The 19,032-nt window shown below is 44.3% G+C and overlaps 1 long non-coding RNA gene across 1 annotated transcript; it reads right to left on the reverse strand.

Moving 5' to 3' along the window:
- Window positions 1-7,756: 7,756 nt before the first annotated feature.
- LOC309356396 lies at window positions 7,757-12,936 on the reverse strand. Its single transcript, XR_014162759.1, has 3 exons — window positions 12,029-12,936; window positions 8,676-8,866; window positions 7,757-8,223 (listed from the first exon to the last, which is right to left on the reverse strand). It is a non-coding gene; the product is annotated as an uncharacterized lncRNA (long non-coding RNA).
- Between the last annotated feature and the right edge of the window lie 6,096 nt (window positions 12,937-19,032).

Below are 19,032 nucleotides of genomic sequence, written 5' to 3' on the forward strand. Positions count from 1 at the left end.
AGCTAAAATCAATGGGCTCACATTAGTAGAGTGCTGGTCGCCATCATACCGGAAGCCGGAAGTCCAAATTTTGCACTTTAGTAATCAGGAAGCGTAAATCTCTTCTGTTGAATGGCACACTGCAAAGTTCCCTTGTGTAATCTTTTTTTTTTCTCCTGATGTTGTTGTTGATTTCTTTTTGTTTGATCTTGTGGTGTTCAGTGTCACTGGCTTTTGCCGCAATAAAACTTGAAACTTGAAACTAAATTAAATTGCACTCTAAATAACTATATTTTACCATCATCATTTAGTTGTAGCCCTTGCAATCCGGCTCATTGTTTTTGGATGCTGATCAGCCTGGGCCAATAGTCATTGCCTAGACCTAGACCATAATGGAGCTTAGGTTGGCACCGAGGTCAGGTATAGGGCCGAGAGGCTCCACCCAGGAGCCGGGAGGGGAATGGGAAGAGCAAGCGCAAGGTTGCCCTCCATGCATCCTGCCCTCCCTGGTGCATGCCATGGGGAGAAGGAGGCGGAGTGGCAGACCCGGCGCCATGCTCTGCCACTTAGTTTTCTCCTGCCCGTGCAACATCTGGCAGGGAGGAGGAGGTGGACTGTGCCACTGGCTCTGCGCTCCGCCTCCTTCTCTTTGCTGCACCTCCCACTGGGGTGGACGTGATGTGTCACGTAATGTGCCCCCCAAAAAATGTGGGGTGCAAGTTCATGCCTTTGAGCTATGGCCATTAACTTACAAGGTTAGCAAAGTTACAAAGTTAGCAAGGGAATCTTCCACCCACTTTTAACCTTTACTAGGTACAGGACCCCACAAATGGGAAGGGATTCAGGGGATCATGCAGACAGACCCCACAAACTCTCTCTCTCTCTCTCTCTCTCTCTCTCACACACACACACACACACACACACACATGGTTCAATGAATATGCATGAAGCTGGGCTGCACAGCATCTTCAGCAGATCTGGTGCCGCACTGGACAAAAGGAAGAAGAAGAAACCATTTGAAGACCTAACAGTCAGGAGATTTCAAAGATCAGAGGACCATTCAGACATGCCACCCCAGCAGCCTGAACTAGTAAAGTCTAAGGAACTTGTAACCAATTAAAATGGTTGATTATATAATAAGCCCTCAGTAGAGAATCAGACGCAGTGATGTAGAGCTTGTAGTCGTTCACTTGTTTTGGACTACAACTCACAACATCCTTGATCACTGGCCATTCTGGGTGGGGTTGATGGGAACTGGAGGCCAACAAAACCTGGAGGGCATCAGGTTGAAGAAGGCTGGTGTATGGATTCAAAAATCCCCCATGACGTCACTGCAGCCTCTCTTCTGGCTCAAGACTTCTAAGTAGAAGTGGTAGTGGAGGAAACGTCACCTCATAGGCCAAGCACTTATCATGTGGAGACACCAGGAATGAAACTGTCAACTGTGACAGATTTTTTACTTCATGGTTTATAAAATCCATGGAGCCAATAATAGCCAAGTTGCCCTAATCTAGCCACCAGCACTTTTGTAGCTTAATTCATAACCAAGTCAAATTGAAGTAGCTGAATTTTGAGCCAGTTTCACCTCAGGATCGGAATTCAAATAAGTGGTGCTCTTGAGTACCACATGCTAACTCAGGAATGGGGTGCAGGGGGGGGGCATAGAAAATAATTGTGACATTCAAGTTGAGACCAATAGGCTGTAGGGAAAGTGAACCCACAGCATCCAAAAAGCATAAAGCAAAAGAGTCCAAAAGAGTCCAAAAGGTCCAAAAGAGCTCAGACTGAGGCAAACTATTCCTGATGATACAACGGTGGTTAGTTTAATCACGGCCGGAGAGGGGGAGGCGGCCTATAGGAAGGAAGTTGAGCAGTTGGGGGAGTGGTGCAGGAAAAACAACTTACTCCTTAACTTAAAGAAAACAAAAAATATTATTGTGGACTTTAGGAAATGTAAATTGAATATTCAGCCACTTATTATTGAGGGGAAGTGCGTGGAACAGGTCTCAGTGTTTCGTTTTCTGGGAATGGAGTTGAAAGACAACCTAACCTGGGGAGAGAACAGCAAAGACCTGGTGAAGAGAGCACAGCAGAGGTTATATTTTCTGAGAATCCTCCGGAAAAACAATCTCTCAAAGGACCTGTTGGTGGCATTTTACCATTGTACTGTGGAGAGTGTATTAACTTATGGTCTATGTGTGTGGTTTGGGAGCTGCAAGGTCAGGGAAAAAACAATGCTATTCTCCTGGCTAAACATGCCCAGCTCCCTTTGCCATTCCTCATAAGGCATCGTTTCCAGGCCTTTGACCATTTTGGTTGCCCTCCTCTGGACACGTTCCAGTTTGTCCGTGTCCTTCTTGAACTGTGGTGCCCAGAACTGGACACAGTACTCCAGGTGAGGTCTGACCAGAGCAGAATACAGTGGCACTATTACTTCCCTTGAACTAGATGCTATACTCCTATTGATGCAGCCCAGAATTACATTGGCTTTTTTAGCTGCCGCGTCACACTGTTGGCTCATGTCAAGTTTGTGGTCAACCAAGACTCCTAGATGCTTTTCACATGTACTGCTCTCAAGCCAGGTGTCCCCCATCTTGTATTTGTGCCTCTCATTTTTTTTGCCCAAGTGCAATACTTTACATTTCTCCCTGTTAAAATTCATCTTGTTTGTTTTGGCCCAGTTCTCTAATCTGTCAAGGTCATTTTGAAGTGTGATCCTGTCCTCTGGGGTGTTAGCCACCCCTCCCAGTTTGGTGTCATCTGCAAATTTGATCAGGATGCCCTTGAGTCCATCATCCAAGTCGTTGATAAAGATGTTGAATAAGACCGGGCCCAAGACAGAACCCTGTGGCACCCCACTAGTCACTCTTCTCCAGGATGAAGAGGAACCATTGATGAGCACCCTTTGGGTTTGGTCAGTCAGCCAGTTACAAATCCACTGAGTGGTAGCATAGTCAAGACCGCATGTTACCAGCTTCTTTACAAGAATATCATGGGGCACCTTGTCAAATGCCTTGCTGAAATCAAGGTAGGCTACATCCACTGTGTTCCCTTCATCTACCAGGCTTGTAATTCTGTCAAAAAACGAGATCAGGTTAGTCTGACATCACTTATTTTTCAGAAATCCATGGTGACTATTGGTGATCACAGCATTCCTTTCTAGGTGCTCACAGACTGTTTGCTTAATGATCTGCTCCAGAATCTTCCCTGGTATTGATGTCAGACTGACTGGGTGGTAATTATTTGGGTCCTCTCTTTTCCCCTTTTTGAAAATAGGGACAACATTTGCCCTCCTCCAGTCTGCCGGGACTTTGCCTGTTCTCCAGGAATTCTCAAAGATGACTGCCAGTGGTTCTGAGATCACATCTGCCAGTTCTTTTAATACTCTTGGATGCAGTTCATCTGGCCCTGGAGACTTGAATACATCTAAACTAGCCAAGTATTCTTGTACTATCTCCTTAGTTATTCTGGGCTGTGTTTCCTCTGCTGAATCATTTGCACTAAATTCTTCAGGTCGGGCATTGTTTTCTTTATCGGAGAAGACTGAGGCAAAGAAGGCATTGAGGAGTTCAGCCCTTTCTGTGTCCCCTGTTTGCATTTCACCATCTTCTCCTCTGAGTGACCCCACTGTTTCTTTGTTCTTCCTTTTGCTATGAACATACCCATAAAAGCCTTTTATGTTGCTTTTAACCTCTCTAGCAAGCCTGAGTTCATTCTGTGCTTTAGCTTTTCTGACTTTGTGTCTACACGTGCTGGCTATTTGTTTGAATTCCTCTTTGGTGGTTTCCCCCCTTTTCCATTTTTTGTACACATCCTTTTAAAATCTTAAGTCGGTTAAAAGTTCTTTAGATAGCCACCCGGGCTTCTTTAGGCACCTTCCATGTTTCCATCTCATTGGTATTGCCTGAAGTTGTGCTTTTACTATCTCCCTCTTAACAAACTCCCAGCCATCATGAACTCCCTTTCCTTTTAGTAATACTGTCCATGGGATCTCACCCAGCAGTTCCCTAAGTTTTATGAAGTCGGCTTTCTTAAAGTCAAGAAATTGAGTCCTAGTATGCTTGGCTGCTCCTTTCCGCTGTATAGTAAACTTCAGAAGAGCATGATCACTCGCGCCTAATGATCCTTCCACTTCTACCCCACTAACCAGGTCATCAACATTGGTTAGGACCAGATCTAAAATGGCTGTTCCTCTTGTTGCTTCTCCCACTTTCTGGACAATGAAGTTGTCTGCAAGGCCAGTGAGGAATCTGTTTGACCTTGTGCTCTTGGCTGAGTTTGACATCCAACAAATATCCAGGTAATTGAAGTCCCCCATTACTACTATTTCCCTTCCTTTTGCATGCTTGGCCATCTGTTCCAGGAAGGCATCATCTATGTCCTCCGTTTGGCTTGGGGATCTATAGTAAACTCCCACAATGAGGTCCCTGTTATTCTTCTCTCCCTTAACTTTGACCCAAATGCTCTCACTTTGGCTTTGCGGTTCTAAATCTTGGATCTCTTCACAGGTATACACATCCCTGACATATAACGCCACTCCTCCTCCTTTTTGTCTGGTCTGTTTCTCTGAAATGGATTCTATCCCTCCATTATTACATTCCAATCGTGGGACTTATCCCACCAGGTTTCAGTGATGCCTATTATGTCATATTTAGTTTGCTGTACCAAGAGCTCAAGCTCATCTTGTTTATTTCCCATGCTTTGCGCATTAGTGTACAGACATTGAAGTCCATTAATCATTCCCCCGTGTCTCTTATTTAAGGATTTTTTCCTCCCACCACTAGATCTGCGTGCTGTTTGCTCCATTTGGTCTATGACATTTGGATGATCATTTGGATTGATAGACTCCTACCTTCAGGAGCACTGTCTCCCTCCCCCACATTAGTCAGTTTAAAGCCCTCCTGATGAGGTTTCTGAGATTTTTGGCAAAAACATTCCTCCCAACCGTTGTGAGGTGCAGCCCATCGCTTGCCAGAAGTTCATCTTCAAGAAACTGCAGTCCATGATCTAAGAATCCAAACCGTTCCTGTTTACACCATTTGTGAACCCTTTTTGCTCCTTCTTCAGCTGCTGCCCTGCAAGCTCTGATAAGCTCCTCCCACAGCTAATCACCTACCTCAACGGAAACCCTGCCCCCTCTGACCTTTGCACAGGGAGAGCAGTTAATCAGCCACAAGAAACACACACAAGAAAACCCTTTTTGCTCCTTCTTCAGCTGCTGCCCTGCATTTCCACAGGGCAGGCACTACTACCGAGAAGGCTTTCTGCCTGGTTCCCTGTAACCTCAGTTCTCGCAATGAGGGAACTGCCAGAAGGCCCTCAGGGCTGGATCTCAGTGTCCGGGCTGAATGATGGGGGCGAAGATGCTCCTTCAGGTATACAGGATGCTCTAGAAACGAGCGGCTTTGTGTCAACGTAGCCCGGTATATCTGCATGATATTTGAGAGAGGAGGGTGGGGGAGAAGTAGCTCCCTAATATTACCTCTCTCTTTCAGAAATGTAACGTGGAACAAAGCTCATCCTCTCATCAGAATATGCCCCCCATATATATATATTTTGCCCCAGCTTGCCTGTATCGTTGTACAGTATCAAATGTGTGTGAAAGGTCATGCATTTCAGCTCTGAGTAGCAAAGCACAGACAAATTATCAAATTCATGTGCAGGCGTGTGTGTGTAACCAATTCCAGAAGGGACATCCGGTTAGGCTTCAATGGATTGTAATGGATTGCTCTGAAGTCATTTCAGCACTGGGGATGGGGGGTCATGTACCCTCCTGCCACCTGCCACCCGCTGTCCTGTCCTGTATTTTGCCAGAACAAAGGTGGCAGCCCTAGGGAGAAGTAAACTCTGTCTTCTTGATGTTTACTATTTAAAAAGCAATAAAAATATATTGTAAAAGAAGTTTACATAATGCTAGAACCTGGGACCATCCGATGAAGCTGAACATTGGAAGGGTCAGAACAGACAAAAGGAAGAACTTACTTGCACCGCATGTGGCAAAACCACAGCGTTTGCTGCCACCAGACATGGTGATGGCCATCAACTGAGACAGCTGTAAAAGAAGATTTGATCACCAGTGGCTATTAGCCAGGGCCAGAGGTGGTTGTGAACATCAGTTTCCAGGAATCACAAATGGGAAGAGTGTTGTTGAGCTTAGAAGCTGCCTGTGGGCTCCCCAGGGGCATCTGAATGGTCACGTTGGAAAGAGGATGCTGAACTAGTTGGACTCGGTCTGATCCAGCCTGGCTCCTATGAAGCTATTTCAGAAAGAACATAAGAAGAGCTCTGATGGATTAGACCAAAGGCCAACCTGCAATGCACAGCCTGGCTGGGCCCTTCCAATATTTTGCTCCTCATTGACAAATGGTTTGATATTTGTCATCCATTCTGTCTCAACCATGCACCTCCAAGTACTGTTAATTAACAGTGAGCAACAATTTATCTTGAATCAGCCCCAGTCTTCTGGATGAAGGACAGAGATGTCAGGAAAGTTAGCTGTGGAAACTGAATGCAGGGAGTTGAAGTGTGAAAAGATTGCACATCTTGCCATAGCGCAGCAACAATAACCATTTGCAAAAACAACCCTGATCTAGCCATCTATCTCTACTACATGACTGTAAGGAAAAATTGCTCAAGCCGTTGTACAGGAATAGGCCAGAGAGTCTCAAAGGACAAGGAGACACCACTTCATTTAACTGAGCATCCTCTCAAAAATATAGGCTCCAAGTGGAGAAAGTAGCAGAAAGGAGGAGGAAATGGTGCAGGCAGGAAGTGAGGTGGCAGAGCAATCAAAGCCCCTGTGCCATTGTGCTGAAGTGGGTTTTGATGCCAGGCCTGACTGGCTGCACCAGCCTCTGCCATCAGAAGAGCTCCACCCTTGCTGGGGTGTCCCACCTGCAAGCCATGCCCCAGGGCACCCCCATGTGGTGGGCAGGAAGTACTGCTTTTGTATTTGGTTTGTGATGACGTTTATTTTCAGCTGTGAAGCACAGGGAGAGTGTGTAATATAGATTTGTTGGGATGAGCTTTTCTCACTGCTGTTAATTTATCTCAGCCTTCCACAGTCTGGCACTGGACTACAGCCCCCATCATTCCTGACCACTGGCCAGGCAGGCTGGGAGTTTTAGGACAGCAACGTCTAGAGGGTAACAATTTGGAGAAGGCTGGTTTATCAATAAAAACTTTTAAAAGTTGTATATAGTTGTATCTATTCTGAGGAAAATGAGGTAGAATCTCATATTTAAAATTTGCTGATCAATTGTTTTGCAAACTTACTACAGCAATATATTTCTTTTTCTTTTAAAAATGAAATGCAGGCTGTTTCAAATTTTCTATGGGTGTGTGTGGAACAGAAGCATGATAAAGTGTGATGCAAACTTCTGAATTATGTTATTAACTATCAAATAAAACATTTCTGATTCTCATTTATCTTGCTTTGGGTGTCCCTCTCTCCCTTTTCAAACTGGGATGTGTTGTTTATTGGTTTCTAAATGCTGATTTGCTCAACAGAAAATTGAAAATGAGCAAGCAGCTATTCAAAACAAGGTAATACTTTTGCTCTGTCACTGCATTTTTAAATTATGTCCACTAATATCAGTGAACTTGAGGAAACCCACCTGAAATTTGAGGGTGCTGCCTTAAGTGATGGCGTGATCCCCCCCCCAGTGGTTGCTGGGAAGTTATAGGGATGGAGGTTTTAAACACAAACTAATTCACATTTTCTGAGATAATGCACAAGCTGAAACAAAGATATCCTTCAAAATTTGCACCAGGATGCTGGCAAATTTTCAGAGGACTAACAATAATAGTAATAATAATAGCAAAATGTTGCAGAAATTTTAAAAAGCAACAACCTTAAGATACGAGAAACAAGGAGAAAGCAGGCTAGAAAGATTTGTCTGTTCGTACCTGTCCATCATCCTACCTCTAGTGCCCAGCAGAATCAGAAGCAGACATTGTGGTCGGAATAATTTCAGTTTCACATTCCAGATTAGGCAGGGACTGTCCTGGTGTATCCAGAAAGCTGAAGCTACAAGAAATGGGCTGGACAGAAGGGCCAGAGAACATGTCAAAGAACACAGGTAGTGAGAGGTCAGCAGACCTTGCCAGTTTCCAACCACGGAGTAGCAGGGTGGTGAAAAGGGTCTCCTGAGCCAACCACAATGTGCTTTCCAGTGCCAACCATGCCCATGTGGGGGGAGGCAGCAGGTCTTTTAAGGATGGAAGCTACTTGCTGGAGGAAGCCTGCAGAACACATGGAAGACCAGATATTTGCATTAGATGTGGTAAAGGTTCCAGAGACTGAGAAGCCTGACATCCAAATGCTGTTATTCCTGCTTGTGACAGGTGCATCTGCAACCACGGCAATCACCTGGTGCAAATTTCATTTGCAGTTGCACACTGTTCATTGCACAGAGAAAAGGCAATGTAGACACACAGTTCTAGGGCAAATGCAGGGTTCAAGGTGAACTCAGCTTCTTGGTAGCCAAGGAAACCCAAGGTCATTCAGTTCCATTCACTCACCAATCCTTTACAAAATACACCCTATACTAGTCCTCTATTTTTTAAAAAAATAAGCTTTCAAAATTCTTCTAACATAACATAGCTATTGAAAAAAGAGCTCTCATTTCCCTTGGCAGAATGCCCTGTCCTGCAGCTTGTATGACAAGTAGCAATTGCTTTGCTTTTGAAAGTACCTTTTTATTGTTCTTCTAATGGCAATATCTTTTCCTCAGCAGGGATCTGATCTCTGAAATACCATGACAAATATCCCCGTCATAATCTCCCTTGAAGACTCCAGCAATTATTCTATTCATGGATTGAATTAACCTTCGTCCTTGGAGCAATTCATCTTCCCGACCCTTAAATCTCTCTGGAGCTCTGTAACCTGTTTAAGAAAAGAGGTTATAGCACTGAATTAAACCAGGGCTGGTAACAGAAGAGATCCACACACACCCAAACTTTCCAAGTCACACAAGAGGAGCATTTGTACTACTAGGCCCACTGGCAGGATAGTGCTACTTTTTTGTCTCCTCCCCCAGGCAATTTCCTTGTGTCTGGATGTTGCCCACAAATTGTGCATCTATACAACCTACAACTTTTATATCAATGATTATGGCTTTCTGCAATGGGCTGTGGGAACTGCATGTTGAATCTTCTTTTAATGATCTTTTTCTATTTGGAGGCAGCAATTGCCACCAACCAAGAAGGCTTTAAAAGAGGATTAGACAAATCCATGAAGGAGAGGACAGTCAGTGGCTACTAGCCAAGATGGCTCTTCACGGTTGGGGGTAGCAATGCTTCTGGATATCATTTGCTGGCAGCCAGAGGAGGAGAGAGGCTTTTGCACTCAAAGGCTCTTTGCAGGTTTCCCACATTGGTTGGCTACTGTGAGAACAGGATGTTGAACTAGATGGGCCATTGGCCTGATCCCGCTGAGCTCTTTTTATGTTCTTATGCTCAACAAACACAAGTCTCCAAATGAGCTTCAATAGCCACAAATCCTCATTTTAACCCCTCCCCCTTTCCTATTCCATTAAGCTTTGCTTAATGTAAATATATGCAACAAAGCTAAACCAAACCTTAAGAAGTTTAAGACTCAAAGTTTGTATGTTAATTTCTCCGTAAATGCTATGTACCATTCTTCTGGGTATCACTATGATAAGGTTTGCTTCATGTAGATTTCTCCAGTGTGGCATTTTTTGTGTTTGTATGGAGGAATCATCCAGTTTCAGGATTTGTTCACAGTTCATAGCTGTATCTTACACACAACCGAATCATGTCCATGATAAGTAAGTAAGAGCATGTCAAGAAAGGAGAGGATGTTGAGAATTGCCTGGGTACAGATTCTGCCAAAAGAAAGGAACTGGGACTATTCAGTGTGAATAAACTAGCATTTATCTACAGTGGAACAAGGTCTAATGTACGGTTAGCATAAAACTTTTTCCTTTTTTCTTTTGGATTCGATTCTCCTGGAACAATTTGTTGAACCCTATGAGGCTTTGTGGAATGGCGCTGGATTTCTCTGTAGCTGTAATTTTGCAGATCCTGAAGTATTCATCTCTTCTCCCACTGTGCTTTTTGGCTAGCATTGCTCTTTTGTTCCTTTTTTTATTTCTTTGTGCCTTAATTCTCCCTAATCTGGCTAGTTGTTCAGCAGATGCTGGTTCTGCTGCCAATGAAGTAATCTCAGTGGAATGCAGTGAAATGCACAAGGCTGAGGACAGATTTTATAGGCTAAATAACGCTGGAGGCGAATGGAGGTTAAAACTGTTGGTCCTATCCAACTTTTACCTAGAGATGCTTCTCTAACTTTTACCTAACTTCACTAAGTTCTGTACATTTTTACCATAACCCTAAATTATTTCTGTCTCTCCTCCAGCTGACACAAGTAGTAATGGGTGGATGAAGCAGTCTATTTATTGGCTGTGTCTCGTGCCCTGAATGCAGAGACAGGCTCCAGCGGACTCAGCGGATGAGACCAACAGTGAGTCCAGTGGTCAAGAAGGCAGTTTCTGCACAGGATGCAGAGGGAAACGAGGGATAGATCAACCCGGAAGGGAGCCCATCAAGGAGAAGGAAAACTCTGATTCTAAACCTCTGCTGCCTTGCAGCTACACTCATTCATGAAAAAGGCTTCGGGAGTAAACCCCAAGGGAAAATCAGTACCTGCTGCCTTGCAGGACATCTTTGGGAGAAGAAAAAGCTAAGGAGTAAACTCAACAAAAATCCAGAGTGGAGTCCCTAATACTGTTGGATGGCACTCTGAGTGCCTCCTTCTAGCAGCTCCTGCAGCCAAGCTGGTGCCAAATGTATTGCTTTCCTTTCCTTTGGACCATGTCTGTGAGGGGGAGAGGGGGATCTTGTTGTCTGTGCAGCCCAGGACTTCAATACGTTCTGCCTAGGCTAAGCCTTGATCATCTTGGTTGCTCTCCTCTACACACATTCCAGCTTGGTCTCCTCTTTTCCAGACTAAACATACCCAGCTCCCTCAACCATTCCTCCTAAGGCTTTCCAGACCCTTCATTATCTTAGGAGCACTTGAAGGAGCTGGGTATGTTTAGCCTGGAAAAAAGGAGACTGAGAGGAGATATGATAGCCATTTTCAAATATCTCAAGGGCTGTCAAATGTAGGATAGAGCAAGCTTGTTTTCCCTGCTCTGAAGGGTAGTATTTGAACCAATGGCTTCAATGGAGATTCCAACTAAACATCAGGAAGAACTTTCTGACAGAAAGAGCTGTTTGAGGTGGAACAGACTCCCATGAGAGGTAGTAGACTTTCCTTCCTTGGAGGTTTTTAAGCAGAGGTTGGATGGCCATCTGTCATGGATGCTTTAGCTGAGATTCCTGAATTTCAGGGGGTTGGACTAGATGACCCTTGGTGTACTCTAAGATTCTATGATTCTAGGAGGCATCAGTTACAAGTTATAATCTGATTGGCATAAGGTACAAGGGCTACAAATTGCCTTCCTCAGTGGGAGAGATAATTGTATTTCGCTGGTCAGCTACTGCCTCCCTTAAGCTGGGCTGCCCCAAGTCAATAAAGTGCTGACCCACCACAGTCTGCCTGCTTTAATGGGTGCTTGGAGCTCAGAGTATCACTCAACAAGTGGACTGAACTTCTGCACCAGGCAAAAAAGAAACGAAACAAACCCTCTTGCACCTATCAAGCTGAAACATCAGGAGCATGTATGCATGTGCCAGTGACTCACAGAAGACGGACATAATTGAAAACACTCGACACTGATGTTGCCACTCTCCAGGAGACCACACTCACTTCAAGTGGCTGCTTCCAAGAGAAGAACTACACCTTTTTCTGGCAAGTAGGGCATCCAGAAAAACCATGTACTCATAGCATAGGCTTTGCAGTGAGAAACTCCCTTCTGTCTGCAATGCTTAGAATGCTTGCTTTCCCTCTGCTTGTCTTTTTTTTTTTTTGCACATAACTTTTATTAATTTTCAATTATTAAAATCCAATGACAACCACATTTTATCAATATCAAATTACAATTCCCATCCAAATATAAATCAATTATACAGCCAATTATACATTTTGAGTGACTTCCCATGTGCTGCGTGTCGGGGTGCAATGTTCTTATTTCTTCCTGCTTCTGAGATCTTAGTTAATCCAATTGCATCCCAATCTTAGTCCCTTATCAAAAGCTACTGATTTCTTGACTTCCATTTGTGTTGAGATATTTAATAACAAAAGTTTTTCCATAGAAATAGTTCTGTTTCCTGTGTGAGATGTTTATTTTCTCATTTGTTTATTTGTTTTTCTAATCATGTCTTACACGGCATCTCTGCTTCCGCTTTTCCAGTCTCTCTTCTTCTGTTGAAATTCAAGCTGCATCATTACTCCATCTTTGTTGTTTATATCTGAGTATGGGAGTAATCTGGCATCCTGCCATCCGGGCAAGATTCCAGTTCTCCTTCTCCTCAGATTCTTATCTCTAACGATCTGGAGTCTCACCAGAGCTACTGCAGATCAAAGACCACAGTCCAAATTACCGTCAGATGGAAGTTAGATGCTTTAAATCATTCCAATGTTCTCACACAGTTCTATTTTCATTTTAATCCATAAATATAATTCTGTTGTCTTTTTCTCTTTTTGCTCTTTATCAGTTGTTATTGTTTAGGGGGAGGTTTGCCAAATCATTTATATAGCAAATATTGTATTAATAAAAAAGGGTAAAGGCTCCCCTCCCCCCTGACATACCATATTCTTCAGCGAAGGAGATCTTCATTCCAGTTTGAAACGTTGCAACCCAGCAGCTGATTCTCTTGGCAGTTTCTAATCTTATCCCCTTCATCCTGCACACACCTGTAAACTGGAGCCAATTTCATGCAAATATACAGAAGAACCTCTGCTTTAACTGCTGCATTACTGGTGTTACTGATATGTGGAATGCTTTTCCACTCAGTGTCTTCTGTCTCTCAGATTCCATGCTGGAGTGAGAACCGGTTATCAAGATGATCTGTGAGTGACGCTCACTCCCCCCCCCCCCGGCCCTAAGGGGAGCTTGCAAGGACAATTACTCCCAAATCATCCTTGTTTTCCTCCGCAAATGATCTCCGCTAGCGTGGGAACTGCATCCATTTAAGGCAGGAAGTACTGGAAGTCGCTTTCCCTCTGCTTCTCAACCAGCTCCTGTCCAGTTAACATCTTGAGCATCTACATTCCAACTATGCACTCTGGCCTATAAAGCAAGGACCAGTTCTACGAGGAACTAGACCAGGCTGCCAGGAGGGTCCCAGATTGCAAACACCTATTCCTGTTGGGAGATTTCAGTGCTAGAATTGAGGGAAATCATCACACGTGGGACATCTGCATAGCCCACTTTGGTATCAGCAGCATGAATGAGAAAGGACAAAGGCTGCTTGAGCTGGCTTGTATCGCAGCCTCTGCATCATGAACATGTACTTCTCTACCAAAGCAAAACACTGTGTTTCCCGGAGACATCCAAAGTCAGGCCAGTGGCACCTGCTGTACTTGAATGTTGCCAGGCGATCTGCATTCAGCTCTGTTTGTGCCACAAACACATGGAGCTACCACAGTGCAGACTTTTTGGTGCGCTTGACTTACTTTCCAAGTGGGTGTTTGTGAGTTTCCTTGCTTTCTTTCATTCTGCAATCATCTTACCAGGGGTCTGCACTCTGCCACTTTCCCAGGTAGCCAATCAAAGTCCAGGAGAAGACATCATTTACTAATTCCTCCCTTGGGCTAGCAGTGGAGGAGGCTGCAGGGAAGCATGCCGCAGAAATGTTTCTTTTGCTCTGGTGTGAGGAGCTGGTTCTCTTTGCCCTGGACAGGAGATGATGGTCTTTTATTATTTGGATTGCTCAACGCATTTGTCATCTGGATTAAATGAGGCACCAGAGTGGAAATAAAGAACTCCAGAAACCACCAAGCATATCATCCTCAATTTGCCTTTAAAATATGCCATATGGAGTCATTCTTTTTCAAATAACCCACACTTTAAAAGTCCCCACAGGCCTGAGTTTTGCTGCTGTTGTGCCTTTCCTCACAGCTGGGATGTCACCTATAGGAACCTGCAGTTATTGAAAGAATTGATTTGGTGAGGGGTGTTTTTGTTGTTGTTGTGATGGTGGGGGACTTGGAATGTGAGCATCAACACAAATGAGACAGGCGAGGAATCTGGTGAGGAAGCATGAAAGTGTCTCACGCTTTGGCTGGCACCTCACCCTGTGGAACTCCCTGCTGATTGGTTCACGGTACACTTTTTGGTGCCGGCTCAAAACATTTTTTGTTTCGACAAGCCTACTCATAGATCTAGAATGTTGATATGTGTTTTGATTTGTTTTTAGTTTATTGCTGATTTTATCTTTTTGAATTTTTAAAATTGCTGTTTTTAACAGTTTGTATAGATACATGCATTGTTCTGTTATTTTTATAAAATGCTTTGAAAGTCCTTTTTGCAATCAAGCTTCATGTAAATTTTATGACATAATAAATAAATAAATAGTGGAGAAAAACATGCTGATTTTTATATAAAGTTGGATACTTAAAACAAAAATATAAATAGAAATGTACTATGTGTCAACCTAGTGGACAAGATGACACTTCCTTGGTCTGCTGCTCAGTCACCAGTTCTTGATGAGCAACTGCAAGGGTCTTCTGCTTTCGCTTCTCATTCTTTGAAATCTTTAAGCCTGGCTTGGACATGACAAGACTCCTTCGGAGAGAGGGCTGTCCTCTGTAAAGCAGGACATATGGCCCCCCTCCCTTGTGCTGTGGGGATGAAGAAGCCTCCAGATCTTATCAGACTCCAACCTTCACCAAACAGCCATCCTCATGAAGGGTGAGACGTGGTCCAACAACCTCTAGAGGGCCAGAGGTTCCCCACCCATGATAATGGAGTTTGGAACATATTCACTACTCTCACTGCCAGCAGTTCTAGAAGGTCTAAGGGACAAGATTTTGTCTAACCCTGTTACACAAAATCCTAGCAATGCCAGCTATTGTGCCTGGAAGTTTTTGGGTGGAAAAATATGTGCTCTGCCACAAGGCCATAACCCTACTTAGGAGAGAATATGTTCATTCACTGTGAGCAAAGGAGCTGATCTCCCACAATGAGGTCCAGTGACGTCCGAGAAACCTCTGGATGAACAACCACAGGGATGAGCAGAGTTCCCACATGCCCCATCTAGGTTCTTTTCCCATGCCAGCACTACCCTTCTCTCTTGGTGTCAGCCAGTGTTTTTGTGGGAAGGATCTAAGCCCTTGCCCCAACCCATGTGAGTCCATAGTGCACAGTTAACTAGGAAACTTGCTCCCACAGGAGGCAGTGATGGCCGCCAACTTGGATGGTTTTAAAAGAGGATTGGATAGATTCATGAAGCAGAGGGCTATCCATGGCTATTAGCCACAATGTCAATGCTCTGCCTCCAGATGTTGAAACCACTGGACAGGAGAGGGCTCTTGTGCTTGGGTTTCTCACAGGCATCTGCTTGACTCCTGTCAGGATGCTGGAGCAGATGAGCCACTGGCTGTTCTGGCAGGCTCTTCTTATGCTGCTATGTTCATGTTCTTATCCAATCATTACTAGTGTGACATGGAACCAAACCATAGAGAAGCCACACTCATAAAAATCAGTGTCCTAAAAGATGAGTAGCTTTCAGGTTGGAGATTAGATCCCAGATTACATCACTGATGTTTTCCAGAGTTTGACTGTACAGTGAGATACAGATAGATAGATAGACAGACAGACAGATGCAGAACAAAGACTGGATTCATTTTTAATTTAAAGATGGTTACTCTCAAATTAGAGAGTTGCTCCTGAGTTCATGGATTTTGGACTCATCCCGGCACTTGGGAGTCTTGCAAGAGACACAGACATTATCTCTGAGGTTAAACTGTGAATAATTAAATGCACAGAGCTTGATCAGAAAGGGGTTTGCAGAAAGCTGATGACAAAGCCACCCATATCTTCCCAATTAAAGTGCTAATTTGGATGACATGTTCTATTCGTGTTTTTGTGGAGGCCAATAGTATCAGCACTTGCGTTATTTATAACCCAATGAATTGAAAGGTCTCTTGATCCTAGCAAGCAGTAGGAAGCACTGGATCATTAGGCTTAGAACAGAGCAATACATGAGCAGTGGTAGAGGAAGGAGGTGCGGGGGGGGGGTGCTGTCTGCCCCGGGTGTCATCACTGAGGGGGGTGACCAAATAACAAAAATATGAGTTTTTAATAATAAAAATAAATAAATGAATAAATACATACATACATACATACATACATACATACATACATACATAAATTGGGCTCACATAATTTTTTTGTTCAGTCATCAAATGTAATGAAACACGGCTGGCACTGGGTCCCACACCACATGGGCCGGCACTTACCGTGGGGCCTGCAGCATGCCCAAGCCACATGTCTCTCCTGGGAGTGATGTAGTGGCTTGGGTGCCTGCCGGCTTTGCGCTGCCTGAAACAGCAGCATGGGACTTGTGTCTGCCCTCCACCTCTCCCTCAGCCTCCCTACAGCTGAGGGGGATGTCGTGGAGAGGCTCCATGCAGTGTGCCCCACCCCCATGGGTGGCTCGCCCCACCTCCAATTTTAGGACACGCATGCTGCACCTGGTACCCAAGTGGCTAGCTGCACCGTTGTACATGAGTGAAAATCCTGATGGCTTTGGGGCATTTGGATAAATTTAGAAGCAATGAGAAGGGCCTATTGTACCATCTATTCAGTGACATGTCTTGATTGCTAGCTTGGGATGTATCTGAAGAACAAATGTACTCCTAGACCTTTTCCATATTAGCGGGGAGACGACTGTTCATTTTTGGTGCATCAACAGTTGTTCATGTGTGAAATATTTCCTAGAGTATCCCCCCAAAGGTAGCCTTTTTATTGGCTTGCTGTAGCACAAGCACCATTTTGTTCCTTCCTTCTTTTTTGTAGCAATGATATCCTCATGCGGCCAATCAGATTCGGCTTCATGATGATGTCACAGAGGGCAAACAAATCTCTGAGCAAGAGTGATGAGGCTGGGAAATGCTAGAGGTTAGATGAACCTGCAGCAAAACAACTGGAATATTAATTTAACTGCAGTTAACAGTATGAATTGCTGGGGGCTTTTATTGTTCAACCGCAAAGGAAAAATTGCCGTTCTCATTGGGCTGTTTTGCAGTACTACCCCCTCCAACTTGGAAGCTTCCTTCCCTGTGAAGATTAGTTGTACATATGGAAAACTTGGGGGTTCCTTCCTCTTTTTACTGAGTCTTTCTTCTTCTTTGGCAATCCCTTGTAGCCGAGTAGGATTATTTTCTATAAACACAGTTTTAAAAGTGAATCTGTAAGTGACTGTGGAGGCCAATTCTGGATCCACACATCCTTCCACGGTGGGGACATTGGTTTCTGGGTGGGAGTTGATCATGGTGTGGATTTCCCAAGCTTGCCTTCCTCTTAGTGCGTTTCTCCCTTTCGTCCTGAGTTTGAATGTCTTCAAAACCCATGACACCTTTGGAAAGGATAATGGGGGTGAGGAGGGAAAAAGAGGAAAGCCAGAAAGCAAGGGAAAGGGTGTGCAGCTGAGGAGGCAGCAAACAAGTGCAGGAGGTGGAACTGTTGCTCCTCGCAGCTGTGGGGAGCCTGCCGCCCTAAGGCTACTGCCTCATGGTGCCCTCCAGATTTTATGTCTGGAGCTGTGGGAGCTGTAGTCCAACATCTGGAGGGCACCAGGTTGGCAAAGGCTGGTCTAGCTTAGAGGCCAATGTTTCCCACTTGTCGGTTTTTATACTACATTTTTTTTAGATTTGCCTTGAGAGAGTCTTTGAACCTCTTTTGTTGACCACCAGTTTTTCACTTTCCATTCTTAAGTTGGGAATAGAGTAGTTGCTTTGGAAGATGATAATCAGGCAGCTACATGACCAGTCCAACAAAGTTGAAGCTGAGGAATCATTGCTTCAACACTGGTGATTTTTGATTCTTCCACTACACTGGCATTAGTTCGCTTGCCTTCCCAGGTGATGTGTAAAAATTTCCAGAGACACCGTTGATGGAATATTTTGAGGTGTTGGACATAGCGTTTATAAGTGGCCTATAAGGTTGGTAGTACAAGAGCTTCACAAGATCGTTTTGATTGCAAAGCCTACTCCATGTATTTGACATTCTTGTTCAGGTACACCTTTTCCAGAAGAATGTGTAGCCTCCCCTTTCTTCCTTCAGTTGTCCCTCACCTGCTCTTCAAGTTTCTTGAAGCGCTGCAATATCGATCTTAAAATGTCACAGCTCTCTTGCAATGACGGCAATTCTGCATTTGAGATGCTCATTATCTGTGTTATCCAACAAAGTCTGTATATTCCATGTTTCAAAGTTCAATAGTCTTTTACAATCGCTGGGTTGTGACCCCACTGGGCATGGTAATCCAGTCAGGGGAAAAGGGAGGCTTCATTCCTTGGGTCAGAGTAACTGAATCTGTATCTACTGCCCATTACTAGGGGCTTCCAGATTTCACGGTCCTGCCCCTGTTACCATTTGCCGATTGCCATGGGACTTTGGGGGTTTGGGATGGGTTTTTGGAAGATGCCTGTGCATGAATTTGTTTTATGTGTGTAGATCAGTGCACGCTGACTAAAGCACAGTCTTCGCAGTAGGGCTCTGTTCCAATGGCATGAGCAATCACATCAACCATAGATTCCTATCTGCTGCAGCCTTCATCTGCCTTCTCAGCCATTGTAACATACTGCTTGTTATCTCCCGCCTGTTCTGCCGTTGATGACTTTTTGGATCATTCTTTGTCCAGCTTCTTCCCTTTGACCTTACCACCTTGGGTGACCCTGCTGGGAGTGCGAGATTCCCAATGGCTTCACTCACAAGGGTCATAGGAATGTGCAAGCTCACTCACCACGACAAGGTGTTGATCCAGCTAGTGAGTTTTTACTGAGTAGCACCATTTTGGCAGATCTGTACTCACAGAATGAGCATTGGCAACAGAGGGACGGATCAATTATCCTATCTGTTATCTATCTGTTATTTATTACTCCGCACCCCTGCCTATGATTCTAAATAAATTGTACTACCA

This window comes from Podarcis melisellensis, assembly GCF_964234715.1.
Source record: "Podarcis melisellensis genome assembly, chromosome: 14".
NCBI lineage: Eukaryota > Metazoa > Chordata > Lepidosauria > Squamata > Lacertidae > Podarcis > Podarcis melisellensis.